The sequence below is a fragment of the Aythya ferina genome (assembly GCF_964211825.1).
Source record: "Aythya ferina genome assembly, chromosome: 2".
Classification (NCBI taxonomy): domain Eukaryota; kingdom Metazoa; phylum Chordata; class Aves; order Anseriformes; family Anatidae; genus Aythya; species Aythya ferina.
In genome coordinates this window covers 37,739,024-37,756,578 of record NC_140297.1, presented here as the reverse complement: position 1 = coordinate 37,756,578, position 17,555 = coordinate 37,739,024, and the positions used below count along the sequence as shown (strand labels likewise).

General features: G+C 42.5%; 1 long non-coding RNA gene across 1 annotated transcript; it reads left to right on the top strand.

Moving 5' to 3' along the window:
- The first annotated feature begins 14,270 nt into the window (after positions 1–14,270).
- Positions 14,271–17,276, top strand: LOC311432677. The gene is made up of 2 exons (XR_014690238.1): positions 14,271–14,612; positions 15,305–17,276. It is a non-coding gene; the product is annotated as an uncharacterized lncRNA (long non-coding RNA).
- The last annotated feature ends 279 nt before the right edge of the window (positions 17,277–17,555 follow it).

Genomic DNA, 17,555 nt, shown 5'->3' with positions numbered 1-17,555 from the left:
TCTTTAATCATAAACAAGTATTCCACGTATTCCCACCAAAACATGCAACGTAATGAATTCTTACCTCCTAATACTTAACTACTATACGGGTAAGCTGCTCAGTCTCCAACAAAAGACAGTGTCAGTGAACAGTCCTCACAGGTGTGTTATATTTGTGTTAAAACAAAATCAAAGGTGAGCTTTGAAATGTCAGAATACTCAGTAGTCTGGTTTGATTGGTCAAATTGCATTATTTGAGTGGTTAAATTGCATCATTGTATAAGAAATTTTAATTTTAAATTATAACAGGAACTTTTTTTTTTTGTTGTTACATTTTTCTTACACTTTTTTTTTCTTTATTTTAGCTGTAAAAAATGGTTAATGTTTGCAACCTAGATACAATTTCCCAGAATGTTTTGAATCCTGACCTTCAGGACACGCAGTGTGTCAGGATATATATGACAACAGAAAAAAAAAATTGTTCCATTCCCAATGCTATTGATGCAAAAGCGCTATGCAAATACTTGCTAGATAACAGCAGAAAGATTTGTGGTTCACTTTCTTGGATCTGGGAAAGAGCAGTACAGCATAACGATGCATTCTCAGCTTGTCTAGATAACATAAATAGCATTGCTCAGTGCATACATTTGACACTTTATTTACTCCAGCAGTTATTGTGGATGAGTATTGAGTCTGTATAATAAACACCTCCGTTCTGTTTCTAGCTCTAGGAGGAGGAACCAAATCCAAACACTGGATTAACTTATTTGCAGAATGGCTGGAGTATGAGCTGGCTATTGCCTGTAGTGGAAATGCTATGCCTTGGTCAAAAGAAAGACTCCAGTCTGCACTGAAATATAAATAGCAATCACAAGAAATAACACCTCAAGGCGTGACCTGGCTTGTAGTTAGTGACCATTTCTTGTATGCCAGTCCTTTCCCACATACAGCTTCTTCTAACTGAACAAAAAATATCTTCAGCTTATTTTACAATTCGTAAAATCCAGTACAGTCAGGAGGACTTACTGAACCTTATGTAAAATCCCCAAGCAGCAGGCAACAGCAGATTTTCTCTGCAGAAGAAAGCAAACAATTAAATCAGATGGGATGAGAGTGAGTGAAAAGAGTAAGTGCCTACAGAAATCAGCTCGATCCCTCGTGTGCTCATTCTAACAGTTGGATTTTTTCATAGAAATAGAATTGGGGGGGGGGAGGGATGTTCAGATCATGCAGCAGAAGGGAAATGGTGACATCTGGACTCCCCTGAAGCAAGCTTTCACTTTTTGTCTTATCAAAGTTATAACTGAGCGGTCCTATTAAATAATAGGGGAATAAAATAAACAAACAAACAAACAAACAAACACTTAAAAATGAGCATTTTTTTTAATCTATTGCTAATGCATATCGAGCCCCTTTTCACATATACAGGCACACAAGTTGCAATCCAATTAGTTTAAGCTAAGCTAAATGAAAAAATAGATTGTGCTATAGCCTAAAAAACAATCAATAGCCACTGTAAGGATCAATGGTCTAAAAAACTATTGACTGCTCATGTCACAACCCGTACTTTCCATTCCACACTAAATACAACTGTAGATCAATATTTGCCAGATGTCCATTTGGAAGCAAAGCATTCTGGCTGTGGTCTCTGTCCTTAACCTTGCAAAAAGTATCGGTCTTTACATTTCGCTTAAACACCCCCTGGTGTGCTGTCGGATTCCACTAACAGCATCTCCCAGAAGTCTCATTATCTTCCTTTTCTAAGCCTAGCGAGGGAGGAACTTTACGTGGCTCTCATTAGTCTGCCCCACACCGTCCAAACCAGGCTCCTTCGTTCTGACGGCAGAGATGTGTTTATTCAGGTAAAAAGGGGATGAGAAGTAAGCAGCCAATCTGTTCGGGAGGGGAGGTTTCTTATCTGTAGATTTGACTATCAAGGCTCAACCCTTTGTCAAGCAAGCATGCTGCTCCTGCTTACAGATACGGTTGATGGATCTCCTGAACGCAATCTCCCCCTTTTTAAAAGCCGAAGGGCTGAACAATACAAAAGCTCCTCAGCTCTCAAACCCCAGTCCCTCTGTTGCACAAGCTGCCACTCCCCCAAAAAGATGCCAGGCACTGAATTTGTCGCGCGTGGAAATGTTCCCATTTCGCAGTTGTGGGTGGCACAGGCACTTACTTGAGCACCCTGAGCTCAAGGAGCTGCAGCACGGACCGAGGCTGCACCGGTGTGGCAGAGGGGGAGCGACCCTGCTGGTGGGATTTCTCTCCTCCGAGCCCTGCAGTGACGATGGGTGAGTGCAGTGGCACCGAAGGAGTAGCTGGAGCTTGTGTTGTCGACGAGGGAGAGGAGGTTTAAACAGGCAATTTTTAGAGACTGTCAAAACTGAAAAGTGTAAACATTGCTAACATTTCTTTAAAATTCTGGCAGGGAAGGAAAGCTGCCTGGATGCGCGCCATCCTACAGTTGCAGAAAAGTTTAGCAGACCATATGCTGCCCTAGAAGACAGGTCCCAGCCAGCTCCTCCCCGAGAGCACTGGAGAGAGAAGCAGCGAGTAGGCCTCGGAGCGCCGCTGCCATTTCCCCATCCAGCACCGCCGCGCTTCCTCTTTCTGCAGGAGGGCTTGAGAGATGTGCTGCACCAGGTCCTAGCCACGGTGGGCAGAGCTAGCGTGGGCAGGAGAAGGCGTGGGTGCTCCTCTTTCCAACTGCACGCGTCTCCTTTTTCCATCTACGCGCACGTGGTAGGGATTCACTTACCCTGCTGATGTCCCTGCAGGTTGTTAAATGGGGTCTGAGTTCCCTTTGCATTTGCTTTTGCACAAGGCGGTTCTGTAGAGAATGGCTCCCCTTTATGGGTGTAATTCTGCAGTCCTTTCCCTGGCATCCTCAGTTCTACCTCGGTGCGAAATGGGTGTAAGCAATTTCGCAGCCAGATATTAGGGTTTTTCACAAGTCTTCCGTAGCTTGGAAAAAAAAACACCGATTTAATGATTGCAGTGTAGATGCTTTTAACATGCTGTCAATGACTGCAATTTAACGTGACTTCAAAAATTAAAACGTCGCTTGCTTACATTTTGCTCATCTTAGCAGCCCTGATGAATTTCTGAGTGTAACAACTGTAACTGAAGCCGAATTTGGCCCAGTGATGCAAGATGTCATTAGCATTTCAAAACAGGCAACATTTTGCAATAATGGCAAATATCCCATAACCCTCATAAATTACATATCCTTGTAGAGACTTCTGTTTGGGCACACAAAAGGCTCATTTTTTTCTCTAAAATCCAAAGGGCTAAATCCGGATCTTTCCCCCTTCGGATCGGAGGTTCCTGCATGCCTACCAGCTCAGCGTTAATTAATTGTACACTTCTCAACCCCGTATATTCTCAGTCCCATAAATTACTCTGGCCCTTTTGGCCTGACGTTAATTACAGTGCTGCACAGTTCACACTGACCCACTTTGTCTTGGACTCAAACTCTCTGGCGGTGATTGCTGCAATCACACGTACCAGTCCTTCTCCTATGGTTCACTCCAGCTTCTCCGGGCTTTAACTCTGTACCTTGTAATGCAACCATCCACTCCATCATCCTTTATCATTCTATCTCCTTCTTATAAACGTTCAGAGCTTTCCTGGTAGATTAATGTCTTTGCCTAGAGGTTAATGGAGGACTTGGTTCAAGTGCTGCAGTCACACGTACAGATGGGCAATGTTACAACTACTGGTTGTAATCTAGGTTTCGACTGCACTGGGGAAAACGAGAAGATCCCAGCAGTGACTTACTTTGACACACTGGGCAGGGTTGCCTAGCTGGGCAAAAGAGCAACCGCGCTGCCAGCTCCTGGGTGAATTTCCTTGTCCTGTGGCTCTGCGGCATCTGCACCAGGCTGGGGACGCTGCCAGCAGGAGGCTGGTGCAGCCCTCGGAGATGATCACTGCTGGCAAACGCCCTGGGGACCTCGCTGGCTTCCCCCGAGGCTTCCTCCCAGCTGCGGGCTGCTGGTGCTGCTGCAGAAGGCACAGCCTCAGAGAGAAACAGCAGGGAGACAGCAAGAGGCCCCGGGAAGGCTGCAGCAGCAGCAGCACTGCAGAGCATCGCACTGAGAAAAGGAGAACGATGAGACACAGGCAAAAAGAGATCCTCTGTCTTTCTAGTTAAGTGCTGTGTTCTTCCTCCTGCCCCCCGTTCAAATTTTTAGGATAAGTAGCTCCCATCAGAGCATGACAGCTCTCCGTCAGTGCTCCTGAAAAAGCAGAGCCCATCGCCCTCATCAGGATGGGCCCACAGGGCTTCTGGAGCTCTGGCTCTGCATTTCGGGCATGGCCACGACAAGGCTGTCCTGGTCACAGCCAGACCACCCCAAGGACAGCAGGGCCAAGCCTGCTGACTCAGGGGACGCCTCATTTCCCCACAGCTGCAGGCAGAGGTTGAGGCTGGCTTATTTTGCGTCTCACATCTGCTAGGGAGCCTGGCACCGTGCACTGCCCCTGCACAGTGAGCAGCAGGAATATACTCGACATGAAGAGCTGCATTTCCCTCGGCGTCTCAACTGCTGGCCTCTTCTCTGTGGCAGGGCAAGAGGCAGAGAGAGTGAACAGCAGAATGGACACAAAGAATCCAGGCTTGGGGAGAACCCCAAAGTTCAAGGGAAGGATTATTTCCTATCAGAGGAATACGATCACGGCTTAGCAGAAGGCACCACGAAGGGACAGTGCACATGCAGGAGGGGAACCTGCTCAGAATTTGCATTTTCATATTAGAGAAATCTAATATGCCCTTTATAAGTGCCCATAGCAGCTCTTTCTCTTACCCCAGAGAGTAATTACTCTTATGATCAGCTTCACAAGCAGAAACCTAAATTCCAGCAGTATGTCCCAAGCCATTTAAACAAGAGCCTACCTAGGATCTTTTTTACATTATTACAAGACCACAGAAATTTCAAAATGCTGTTTTTTGGAATCATGGTGTCAAGAAGCTGAGAATCTTAGCTATCACGGTGAGCTGATACCAGCACTCCAGACAGCTGTATTTCAATAAAAAATACTAGCAATGTGATCCAAAGAAGGATGGCTTGAAGAAACCTCATCAAACCAGCAAGATCGTGATGCAGAATGCTGCAAAAGCCATCAACATATTTTATTAATTAGATTAGGATTAGCTGGAGCTTTAGTTAAAACACGCAAACATTTACTGTGCTATGTATCCTGATGATGTTAACATGGCATTAAATTACAGTTATGTATGTATAAAAGCTTTTTCATTGAGCAATGAAAACCAGTATTTTGCTAGTGAACTTCTGAACCTCTGTTATTTCAAAACGTATTAACATTGTTGGTGAAGGCAGAGAGACAAAGTTATGAGAGGGTAGACACTGAGAGTCTGGAAATTCTTGCTTTGTGGGGCATTCTGAGGACAAAACAGTCATGAGAAATCTCGGCCATCTCCCCAGCAATTTGTGCTCTAAAGCCAACCAGGAAACAGTCCCAGCCAGTATTCAGACAGATGCCAAGAACAAACATACTCAGTTAAAGAAAGCATGTTAATAAGGCCTTAATCCTCAATAGGTGTAATCAATACATGAGCAAGCCAACAAATATATGGCTGGAGATGTCACCGTAACACACCAGAAATAATTGAACTATCAAAATCCACCCTGCAAGTAATATCTTGTGCTTCTGTAATGTGGTAAAGCTATTTTGTTTGTCTATGTTTCAAGAAAATTATTGTGTCACCAGCAAGTTTGGATTTGAATAAGACAGAGAGAAACCACGCTATTCCTTTTATTTTGGTTGAGATAGAAAACACTCCTACAGCGGGAAATGGCTCTGCAACACTGGCAGTCAGGGTGAGTCTTGAGCTTTACAAAAGCCTTAAATATATTAACACTTGCAGAACAATTGTGAGGTGGCAACATCACTTCATATCCCAATCCCTGATATCACCTGATACAGTATAACCCAGTAATTTATTACAGAATGAAATATTCAGCATCGTTTCCCCATTTGTAATGGGAATATTGAAAGATTTCAAAAGTGCGCTTGAAAAGTTGTTTCAAATCTATTAATGAACAGCACTTTTTAATAGATAAGTGCTATCCTCAAATAGTTTTGCATCCTTTCTACTGTCTTGCATAGCATTTCTCTTCATTGCCTTCCTCTTTTCTCCCATGTCATCTTCCATGCAATATATCGGTGGAGCACGTAAGGTGGTGGAGCACTGAAGTAGGTCTGGCCAGCCTGACCGCAGGCATGACAGGACAGAGAATCAGCACAATGATCTGTGCATCATGCTCTCTGTTTGGGTTATGCCCAACAAAGATGCCTGTTCTTCACTTTTAAGTCTTAGTGCTCTTTCCCTATTCTTTTCTTCTTCTCCAGTGAGCCAAAATAACGTGTAGCACTGGAACCATGTGACTCATTTCCTCATCAGTTGAGAGACTTTCTTTGATATTTTGATGACATAATTTTAAAATACAGTAATAAATTCTAGCATAACTTTAAAATTTACCACAGGCCACGAAGAGAAGTAGTGCATTTTACTCCTACTGCTCTTATCTGCCTTTCCTGCTCCTTTGCTTATTTTTAAATGCCTCCCACACATCCTGGCCCCATGCTCTCCCGCCCTCCAGCCTCAATCTTTTCCACCTTTATTTCCCTACTATTTTTGTTTTCTTGATTTTATTTTTTTTTTTTGCCACCCAGGATCTTCACCTCTACTGCCACAGTTTATGAAATCTTTCCTTCTGTAGCTCCCCACCTTCCTTACCTCCGTTCAGTCGCAGAAATGCCATAAATGTCTGCCTGCATCTTTCCCACCCACCCGTAACCCTTCTCAGAATTTCTCCCTGTCTGTCCGCCGTTCCTCAGAAAGCTTTCTGTACATGCTGCGTACCCTGCAATCTTCTCCTATTATGCCTCCTGCTATTCATTCAAGCTCTTGAAGCCCATCCAGTTTCTGCTCTATACTCTGGCTCCTTTTGCTGCCAGAAAACGGTCTAGTTCTCATATTTCTGGGCAAGGAAAAAATCTCCATTTCCTATCTCACTTCCTGGATACCATTTCACCATGAAATATCTCCGTCCTTTCTCCCCAGTGCTGGCAGATCTTAAATTCCTGCCTTGCTTTCTGCCTTTTAGAGGTGCAGGTATCACAGCATCATTTATCTATCATTTATCTATCTGCCTCTTTTATGTATGACTAATCCGACCTCAGATATAGATAATCACAATGCCTCAGGCAGCTCAGCCCTAACTCTTGCCAGAGGATGAACCTGCTAGGAGACAGTTCTTTCTACAGAAATTACGTACAGGTCAAGTTTCATTGTGGAATAAGGAATGACATTTTCACCTCTATGGAAATCACTGAGACTTGAGGGTATGTCTGAAAATCCCATTTAATAGAATCTGGCATTCTTTGGTCTTTCGCATTTAAACCAATGATAAAGATTTTCATTAATATGTTGGCCAGCCAAAATTCCTGCAAGAACTACTAGCTGTCTTCTTGGAATATCTTGGCTTTCTTCATTTCATCACTCATCTATCAATCCTTGTTCTTTGTAAATACCAAAGATATTTTAGGTTATAACTGCACTTTTAGTCACTTCTTCTTAGAGCTTTGTACATAATTCTGATCATCATTCCCTTCTGGTGTCCTAAGTCTCTAAAACCCAAATCAAGCTTGTTTTCTCTCCTCACAGGAATGCCCACTTTACAGGTTACTTACTTAAACTTAGGTTCAGGGAGTTAATTCTCCACTGGATTTTTTTTTCCTTGAGATGTCAGAAGTCATATCTGGCCTAGATATCTGCTGCTTCTTTGGAATAGACAATTACAGTGGTGTTTGCTTCAACTCTCTAATAAAGTAGCTGTATTCCTAGATATAGTATAACCTTTCATATTCAAGGGAAAAAAGAGCATTTCACTTGGGCTTACTGTTAACTCCTCTCGTCTAGACTTCAAAGTGAGACTGTATTTATGAGATTCAGTGAGCACCAGTCCTGAGGGCTCTTAGTCTGAAAGTCACTGCAAAAATAACTGAAAGGCAAAAAGTTCAAAATCTTCCCTTCCTCTCGGAACAAAGTTATGATTCATGATCAGCAAGCCGCCTAAAACAAACTAAAAAATTTCAAAAAGAAAATCAGTGATTACAAAGTCCAGTCACATCCTATCTAATGCATTTGGGGCCAGGATGTGACTTCTCAGTGAAGGCAAATACTGCATTTTTCCCCTAACCATTGCTGAAGAGATTTTATCCAAGCTGCCTTCATTATGGACAGATGTTAATCTCAACTTCTTAGAAATAGGCCCCTCACAGTAACCACGGATGAACCCTCCATTATACATGTATTTCAGCCCTGCCAATTCTATAGTTAGAACGGAAATCCTAAGATTAAACCTGCCCATCATTCCTGCCCATGATAACCGCTGCTCCTCATTGCTCAGAATCCCCTCCTTCATGGTCAGGCAAACCTCTTCTAGCTCACAAAAACCAGAAAGGTCTCCAAATCAATCTGCTTGGAGAATTCCTGTCCTTCATCCCTCCTCCTTCTCTTTGGTGCAGCAACTGTGAGGAGAGGGAAGCAGCAATGTTGCTTGATTGCCTCCATGGCACGCACGTTTTTCAGATGAAGCAACCCTCCCTGTGCCAGGGACTGTCAGGGGGCCAGCCTCTGCCACCACTTTACAGCACAAAGTGGTTGCACCACATTAAAGAGCGTGACCGAGTATTTTCATTACTGTCTATATGGTATGTAGCGTGCTGCTGCCAGCTTGTAATGCTAAATGTTAAACAGTAGTTTTGATCATATTTTATTGTTGGAAGAACAGCCTGCTCTTCTTGGAAACACTTCTTCCCTCCCTCCCTTCCAAGATACCCATAAATGGTTTCGGCCTTTTCAGCACAGGGATTTCAAAGTGTCCTTTCAATTAAAACCCATTTTTACTAGCTTGGATGATACTCTGGTTACAGTTTGGTTTTATAGTTCTATTTTGAGGAATATGGTGATCTAAAAACTATAAGGGAGAGAATACCACTGCTTCTTAGAGCAGACTGAGATGAAGCATGTTCCAGGGTTAAATGGGCCTTGGTTAATACTTGCATATAATTATTCTCCATGCCTGAGAAATCTCTGAGTAACTGGGAAGAATATGGTTTTGTGGTTGATCGGAGTTCCTGAAGTTCTGCTTGTTCCATTGTGTGACATCTGGGACTTAGCTAAAAAAGTGAAAATATGGCTGAAACTGGACAGTTCAGAATATATGGTCAGTGCGGATTCTGACAAGTAACATTTGTGTTGTGCAATGAGAAAGGAAAAAGGTAGTTGGTATTCTTCCGGACGTGCCATCCTCATGCACATACAGATACCCATCTCTCCTTCTGCACTACGCACAGGTATGTGGTGCACATTATGCCTGCTCACGTGCAGAATCCCAAGAAACTAAAGTGACCTTGAAAGAGGGGAAGCAGAACATTTGATGAAACTGCATATGGGCAGCATATCCTGAAGACCATTATTTACGGAGTGGATCTGTGCACAGACTGTTACACTTACTGTGGGCCACAGACACAGACAAAAGAAGATCTCATCTTTTCTAGTTGAAGGACACAGGTGACACAATGCCTTGTCCCTAGGACTGTAAGGTCTGTGAAAAAATATAAGCAAGTTAATGTTCTGATTCCAATGAAAATCTGATTTATCACAGGTAGAACTTTCTGAGAAAACAGCTGTACCAACAGAATCATTTCTAAAGACCTTAATTTCCTTAATTTCCTCTTCTGTTCCCTTCTCAGCTGACCAGGGCTTCAGCCCTCAAAAAGACGGTGGATGCCAAGGGGTACAAACATGGTCCCACAGGCTGCTGGGGTCATGTCCTACATGGGATCATATCCCTTTCCGGAGGGAAAACCCTGTGTCATCAACAGCTTTACATGGCTGAAAAACAGCTTGGTCAGGAGAGTCTCTTCCAATACACAGCTGAAAAAAAAATATATAACCATCCATTTCTGCAGCTTCCAAATGTTTGCTTTGCATGACTTCATGTAATTTGTGCTAGATTCTGCCAAGCTTTTTGAGATGTGCTAAGAGAAGAAGGAAAACAATAGATGAGGAATGTTTCCAGGGCTGAGCAGTGGTAGAGGATGGATGACACTGTCATCCATCAAAAAATGCTCAAAAAATGGTCAGTGGGCTGAGGTGGGCAGGTAGATCACAGCTATGTTGCCTGCCTGCTTACAAGGACTGCTGCCTCTGGCTGGTGCCATGCCCAGCTTACACACGTAGCACTGTATACATTACACAGAGACTCTAGGACAGGGTAACTTCATGTTAGAGATTGTAAAAATACACATGAGGAAATGCTTTTTGCCTCAAATAACTTCAATCTATTGTTGTTTGTAAAGAATAAAAACAAAGGGGAAGAAGAGAAAAAGAGGAATAGAAGTATAACAATTACACAGTAAGTGACCACGGCATGGTCTGACTTTAATGTTGGTTATGCTGGAACAAACCCGGAGTGTGTCCACTTCCGCCAGAAGTCCTACAGCAGGCGGAAAGCTCCATCAGTCAGAAGAAAAATAAAATAAATTCTGGGATTTCTGGCTGCTAGGGAGAAAGCCACAGATGCATTTTGCACAGCATGAAGAGAGAAAAAGAAGTTAAAAAATTACACAGGATGGAGAAATAAGATGCTGACTGCTGACACTTGTCTAAGAAGCATTTGATAGCACTTATGGCACACCAATGTTCCCTCTGTGAAGTGAACCTAGATGAGCTTAGAAGGGGACTTCATATAAGCAGATTGGAAAACAACCTTTTCGGTGGAAAAGTAGCTTGTTTGAAGTCCATCGGGCTAGGGGAAAAAAAAAAGGAAGGGAATATACTAGCCCAGCAATATCCAGCACAATGATATTGGAGGGGGGGAATGGGGACACTAAAGGCTGCAGTTCAGCAGTGTGGGGCTCTTCCACCCTCCTCCCCACACTTCCCACAGGCAAGCCTCCCTGAAGGTCTGCTTCTGCAGGCCAAATGAACATGAAAGACTTCAGGATGGGTACAAGGGGTATTTCTAAAATTTTAACATCCTTCTAGTACTGCCTGATTTAAGATGGAGAGGAAACACAACCTCCTTTTTTGTTTGCTGCTTAAGTGAGAATCACCGAATTAAGCATATTGTTTTTGTCCTTTTATTTATAGTGCAGTAACTAGAAGAAAATGATAAATAGACATCAAAATGGTAAATCTCTAGAAAAATGTAATCAACCTACTTTGACTTACTTACAGTTTTGGTTTTTTTTTGTTTTGAAGAGAAAAATACCAGGATGATTTTCAAGACTCAGATATCTTGACTGAACACGATGTTTTGGCAGCATATAAAGAGCCATCACAGTGGCAGAAAGGCACTAGGAAACAGCTTGCACTGGGCAGAGGTCACTGTGCAATATAATGCTTCATTATATTCTCAAGGACTCACTCGGCGTTTGAAGTGAATACAGAATCTGCACTGTATTTTCACCTCTAGATACTAAAACCAAGCCCATATACAATGGATTTTAGCATCTGTGTAAGCATATTTACATATCTGATCTTAGTACTCTAAATGCCCATCCAAAGTTAATGTTCAGTCATTTTTGCCTATGAAAGGGCTCTCCTCCTAGTGGGAAACTATGCATCGGTGCCCACACCCAAAGGCAGATTCTTAGACATTATAGGAATGAGTAATACAAGAGCCCACTCGCACTGTACAGGTCCCAGTACAATGCATTTCATACCATGTAACATTCCCTATTTTTTCTGCAGTGGGATAATTTCATCCGCAGCACCTCTGCTTTCTGTCTGCTGGAATAACTCACCTCATTAATCCACTGAATATTTTCTAACAGCAGAAATGCCCTCACATCTCAGTATAAGAAGGATAAATAACTCTTTTAAAAACAAATGTCGGGCCAAAACTCTTAAAATAATTTCAAATATTATTCCACAATTTAAAGGAAGGATCTTTACTAAATAAGGTTGGTTGCTCCATATGCCAGAGAGAGTTTTGGTTACTTTTCCTGCTGGTCAAATAAGCCTGTACTTTGCACTCACTTGTAACTTTTTCAACTGAAGAATTATCAGAATCTGTACAATTTGCCTCCTAAATACTTTTTTTTTTTTTTTTTTTTTTTTGGCTTGGGTATAATCTAATAGATGAAAAACATTAAAAACCTAAGGACAAACTTGATTTTGTGCCATACTCAAGTTTTAAAACACATTTACTGTTCTGAGTGGAGCTTATCTTAGTTATAGATTCAAGTTTCCTTTTTCTCTACAGATCTGAACAGTAAGTCAGCTCTCAGGATTAATCCACAGAATCAGATGAATCATACCACTATTTATTGATTTAACAGATAAGGGTTTTATTTGATTTTGAAAATATCATTTGTGGTTGCTATTTTTATCTGCCTCTATTAGCATTTTTGAAGTGCAAAATATGTGACAGGGAAGTCATCTTTATACGTATAAAGAACTGTGCCATCTACCACCCATACGTCTAACTCCTGGCAATGCACAGCACTGAAATTCCAGGTCAGCCAGCATTGCAGATTGCGTTCATGAACAGTGTGGGTTAACATCTGTACGTGGCATAGTAAATATATCAGCCTGGTTATCTGGAGTAAAGCCTATTTAAAAAAGAAACTATTGAAAGAAGCTGGAAATAGGTACCTATTCTCAGGCAAGAGACTGAGACGTCGCCTTTCTGTGAAGACACCTGTACATCAGTGGTGGAAGAGCGCAGACACTCGAGCGAGAGCTCCCACCCACCACAGGCTGTAGCCTCGCAGTGCTTTTCTCACTGACTGAACAAACATCACCTCCTTCTCTGCAAAACAGAAGTCACCAGGCTATGCACAGCAGTGGTCAGTTCCAGTTCGGTTCATTTTAGCAAGCTTTCTGCTAAAACATTAAAACATTTCATTATCAAACAGATCCTACAACAAATAGGAGTTTCAAAAGTGTTTAAATTATGTAGGGGCTCTAAATCCCACCTTGCCTAGGCTTTTCCTCGTACAGGCTCTGCCTATTTGTAATGCTTTAAAGAAAAAGAAAATGACAGAGGTCCATTTCTTCCATATTTCTTCCACAGTTTTAGTCCTCCATATGAAATTCTGAATAAAATATGTTCCCGAGAGTTTATAGCAAAGCCTCTTTGGGATACAGTTACTCACAACTTCCTTTCCCAAACACAGCACTGCCAACAGATGACATTGCCGTAATTCAGGCCTTTGCACACTGTTCGATCTATTAGCTGATGGTATTTGAACTGCTCTGAAATGCTGCCTGAGCCTGCAGGTGCTGCCTCGAAGCATCAACACCAGCTCTGTCAGGTGGTGATAAATCCACTGCGGCTGTATTCAGGAGCATTATCTCTGGCTGCTAGGGCTGCTCCGTACTGTACTGGCTGCCTGAGACACTCTCAGACAAAATACCTGAATCAATGTGCTTATCTCCCCCCTTCCTGGCATTCAAATGAGGTGCCTTTTCTCCATAATCTGCATCCTTCTGATGTAAAAAAAAAAATCAATCATGTGACCATTGGCTATTTGCTTTTTCAAACATTATTTTCCACAGGAGATATGTGCATGGTGTCATTTTCACAAGGAAATGGTATGCTACAGGATCCTAACCACACCGGAGGTTTGCTCTGTCTACTTGTCCCTTCTTATTCGGTAAGTCCCCAGCATCTCTGATGACAGTTCCCAATGATACGGTCCCATTGGGTTAACGAACCCCAAGCCTGAATGAACTGGAAACGCTGAAAATCTGTGTCTCACGTGTTCTGTTCTCTGTCTCAGAAATCCCAAATGCAATTTGGAGATTTTCACGTATTTTTAATAGCTTGTTTCTTATTTTGATATTGCCACCAATCTGTAAGACTGACAGTTATGGCAACCAGTACTTCGCTGCCTCAGCTGCATTCCTCTGCAAACTACTTAAATTCATGCCCAATAAACAATAACCTGCGGAAAGACAGAACGTGCTTAATTAGTAGATAGAAATTCCTGAGAGATTTAACATCAATCCAAGTTGTAAATGCACTTTCTAGACCCAGCAGAAAGCACCACTGTTCAGATAGCATCGTAGGCTCAAAGAACCACCTGCTTGCGAAGGTGGAGAGCAATGGACGGGAGAACAGCAGACCTTGTAGCAAGGAATGTGTTATTTGCCTTGCACATAAATCAGCAATAGCATGAGCTAGATGGAGGCAGTGCTGAAGATCACAGCAAGTGGGAGGGAAGGGAAGCTGGTGTCAGCTGTCCATGGCAGACAGGAGGAGGTCACTGGCTGGGTAGATGAAACGAATTCTGGAGAGCACCCATGAGCTCCAGGGGGGTCAGTCTCCTGGGCTTAGGGCCAGCTTAAAGATAGTGCAGCTGGTGGCCTTGAGAGAAGGAGCTGGAAGAGACCTCAGCAAGAGCTGCCCTGCTTCCCAGGGACCCGCTTTTATGCTGGGGGTCTTGCCCTTGGTCCCTGCCCACGATGTGCTGCAGCTGTGTGGCAGCCGTGCCTGCACCCAGCCATGGACCTGCTGATCTGTAGGATGTGGGAAAGCAGGTCCTGGGCCCAGCATCATCCAGGATAAATCCCAAGCCGTGAGGTGCGTACGATCTGATCTGTTATCACTTACCCCAAGTTTTTCTAATCTGGAGTAGGCAGAGAGTTGATTTGATGAGCCCTTTAGCTGCTGGTAGACAAGTCACACCTCAGGTGACACAGCACCTCTCTCCACCTGGCCTCCTCCTTTGCAGTGGTGTGGCAAGCAGGAGCTGCTCTTCATCCTTACTGATGAACATCGATACCAAACATCACAAAGGATTCCCTTGCCCTCTTCCTTTTAAAAAACAACTGGCGAGTGGGCTGAAATTCTTCCTTTAATTGTCTGGCGAGATTGCCAAATGGCAGCAGTCCTCGGCTGCTGTGCAACACATGGAGCTAAATTACTTTTTCAGCCCATCTCAACAAATCTGTGCCTGTTTTGCTTCAGGAGGCCAGCAATTCCCCTGCTACCAGCTTGGACTCTTTCAGTCATCTCTGCTTCAGGGATCCATTGTAATGTATTTTAATGTAACAACTTAAGAATTTCTGTCCCTGTTCCTTCAAAAGTAAACCCAGATAAATTGGAAAACTGTCCCTTTAATTGTAGGAGCTGGGAAATGATGTTGTGGTAATTCTGTGGTAATATCTTCAGGACTTTCTCTAGGATACTAACTTCACAAATAATTTAGTTAATCAGACTCCATGCTCCATCTGAGACTAATCGGGTTTACTTGTTTGTTTGCTTTAAATCAGATCAATGTATGTATAAACGAGCTCTGTAGACTTTGTCCTACCAAACTTCTATTGAAGGCTGAAGCCAGCGAGTCTGCCACCAATGCAGTTTATTATGAAGCTGCAGTCTGCTTGTAAACAAGGATTTGTAGATGAAAACATAGGGAAGTTTTTGCCAAGCCCTCTCTGACACAGTTTGTGATCGACTCTGCCTAACGCTAACCTCTCATATGCAAAGAGAAAAGCTTTCTCCTGCCTCCTGATGACTGCCAGAGCCTGTGACTCGGCTGCATCCACAGGCTTTCACTTTTTATTATCGGCTGTGATGCGTAAGTGCTGCTCTCCAGATTTCACACTTCTGCAGCAAGACAGCTTCCCTCCACAGAGGCAGCGAGACGAGGCAAACATTTCCCCACTTCGTGCTCACATATTCTCACTGTTGCGACTGAGACTCGAGTTTCACTCATTCACCTTCTGCCGATTGTGGCTTTTCTTCCAAAGCTAACGTGTCTCTTGCAGCTGCAGCGGGGACTCGTGCACTTGACTCCTACTTCAGATTAACAAAGCTCTCCCTACCGACTCCGAAAATGACAGCCCGCTCAGCTTCTGCGGAAACGCTCTCCAGCACTTCTGGGAGAGCTGCCGTCTGCCTCACCGTCCAGACTGTGCATGGCTTGAAGCTGCCTACAAGATTTATTTCTGTGTCTGGAAGGAGACTCTCGCTGTGCTGTCCCAGTCACAATCTGTGCTTTTTTAAACAGATCTCGGCCCCCCATCTCTAGTTGCAAATCTGGCTCTTCTGCCTCAGATCGGTCACAAACATTTGTTTCTCTTCCATTGTCTTTGTGTTCTTTGTTTCCACACAGTGCAATTTCTTAAAATATTCTTCTCCTGTCCCAGAGTTCAATCAAAGCCATGGAACACAACAGAAATCTGTTTCACTCAGCATGTGATTTTGAATTGGCAATTAACTTTCCTCTGAAACAAATTAATAAAAACAACTCCATGATCCACAGAAATACTCCAGCCTTCAATGAAAGAACAGCAAGATCAAATGCTCAAAATTAAGACATGACAGCCTGATAATTGACTGTGTAATTTACACATAACCACACGTTTTCTTGCCCAGAGCAGAAGACAGACTATCGAGCAACAGAACTGTGTTTGGACAGGCATCCTCTGCTTGGTCTTCTGGATGTGGCACATTTGATGAGAATCTAAATAATCTCAGTGTATATATTGGTTTATAGCATATTATTTTGTACAGAAGTAAGACCCAAACAATCAGTTTTGTTTTGTTTTGTTTTGTTTTTCTATTAACAGTTTGATATAAAAAGGGAAAATGGAAGGCAAAAGGTGTTATATTCTGCAATGAACTTTTCAGAACAAGAAATAATCCAGAATTATAAATTGGAAATATGAGAGCTGTGTGTTCCCAGTCCCACTGCATTGCCATTTGAGGTATACATAACAGAAAACCAGTAGGGTATTTTCACAAGACAGACCCAGCTCAGAAGTTTGGAGAATCTGAACAATTTTATACGTCTGCTAACTAATGTGTTATTATCTTTAAGAATGAAAAGCCCCCAGTGAAAATCTAGTTGCTGTTATCTGACATTCACAATTGTGCTGTGAAAATTGCACAGACACGATGTCTTCTTTCTACATTATTTACCACTCCTTTAAAATCTCTTTTCTGCTATTCTCATATTTTCTTTTTTGTCAAACCACATGTTATTCAAGGATCATGGATATTTAGTCCATGTAAGTGCATAATGAGGACATTGAGACTAAGTATAATTAAAACCCTTCTACGTAAAATGATTACATATTCAATTAATAGAAACATACTTTAAAATCTCCCTTGATTTTTAATCTGTTGACAGAGGCAGCTGCTGCTTCCAGTGGTCTTTTTGTATGCATTGACTCTTCTTGTCAGCAGTATTACATCAATAAATGCATACGCCTGTCATGCTGTGATTAAATAATGAAACTAAATTATCTCAATTCTGTCCCAAACCTCCTATGTAATCTGATTTAAATTTTATTTTCAATAGTCTGAACTTCAGATAGCTACACTTAAGGCAACTGACTATTGAAATTACATCACCACTTTTAAGTAGGAAAAAACAACATATTTTATTTATATATTGCAACAAAAGACCCTTAAGACCAACCTACAGTTTGTTTTCTAAGTCATAAACACATTTAGAGGGAGCATAGTTAAACAGTTAAAACAGACAGTTACAAGATTCAGCCATGCGATTTTGCT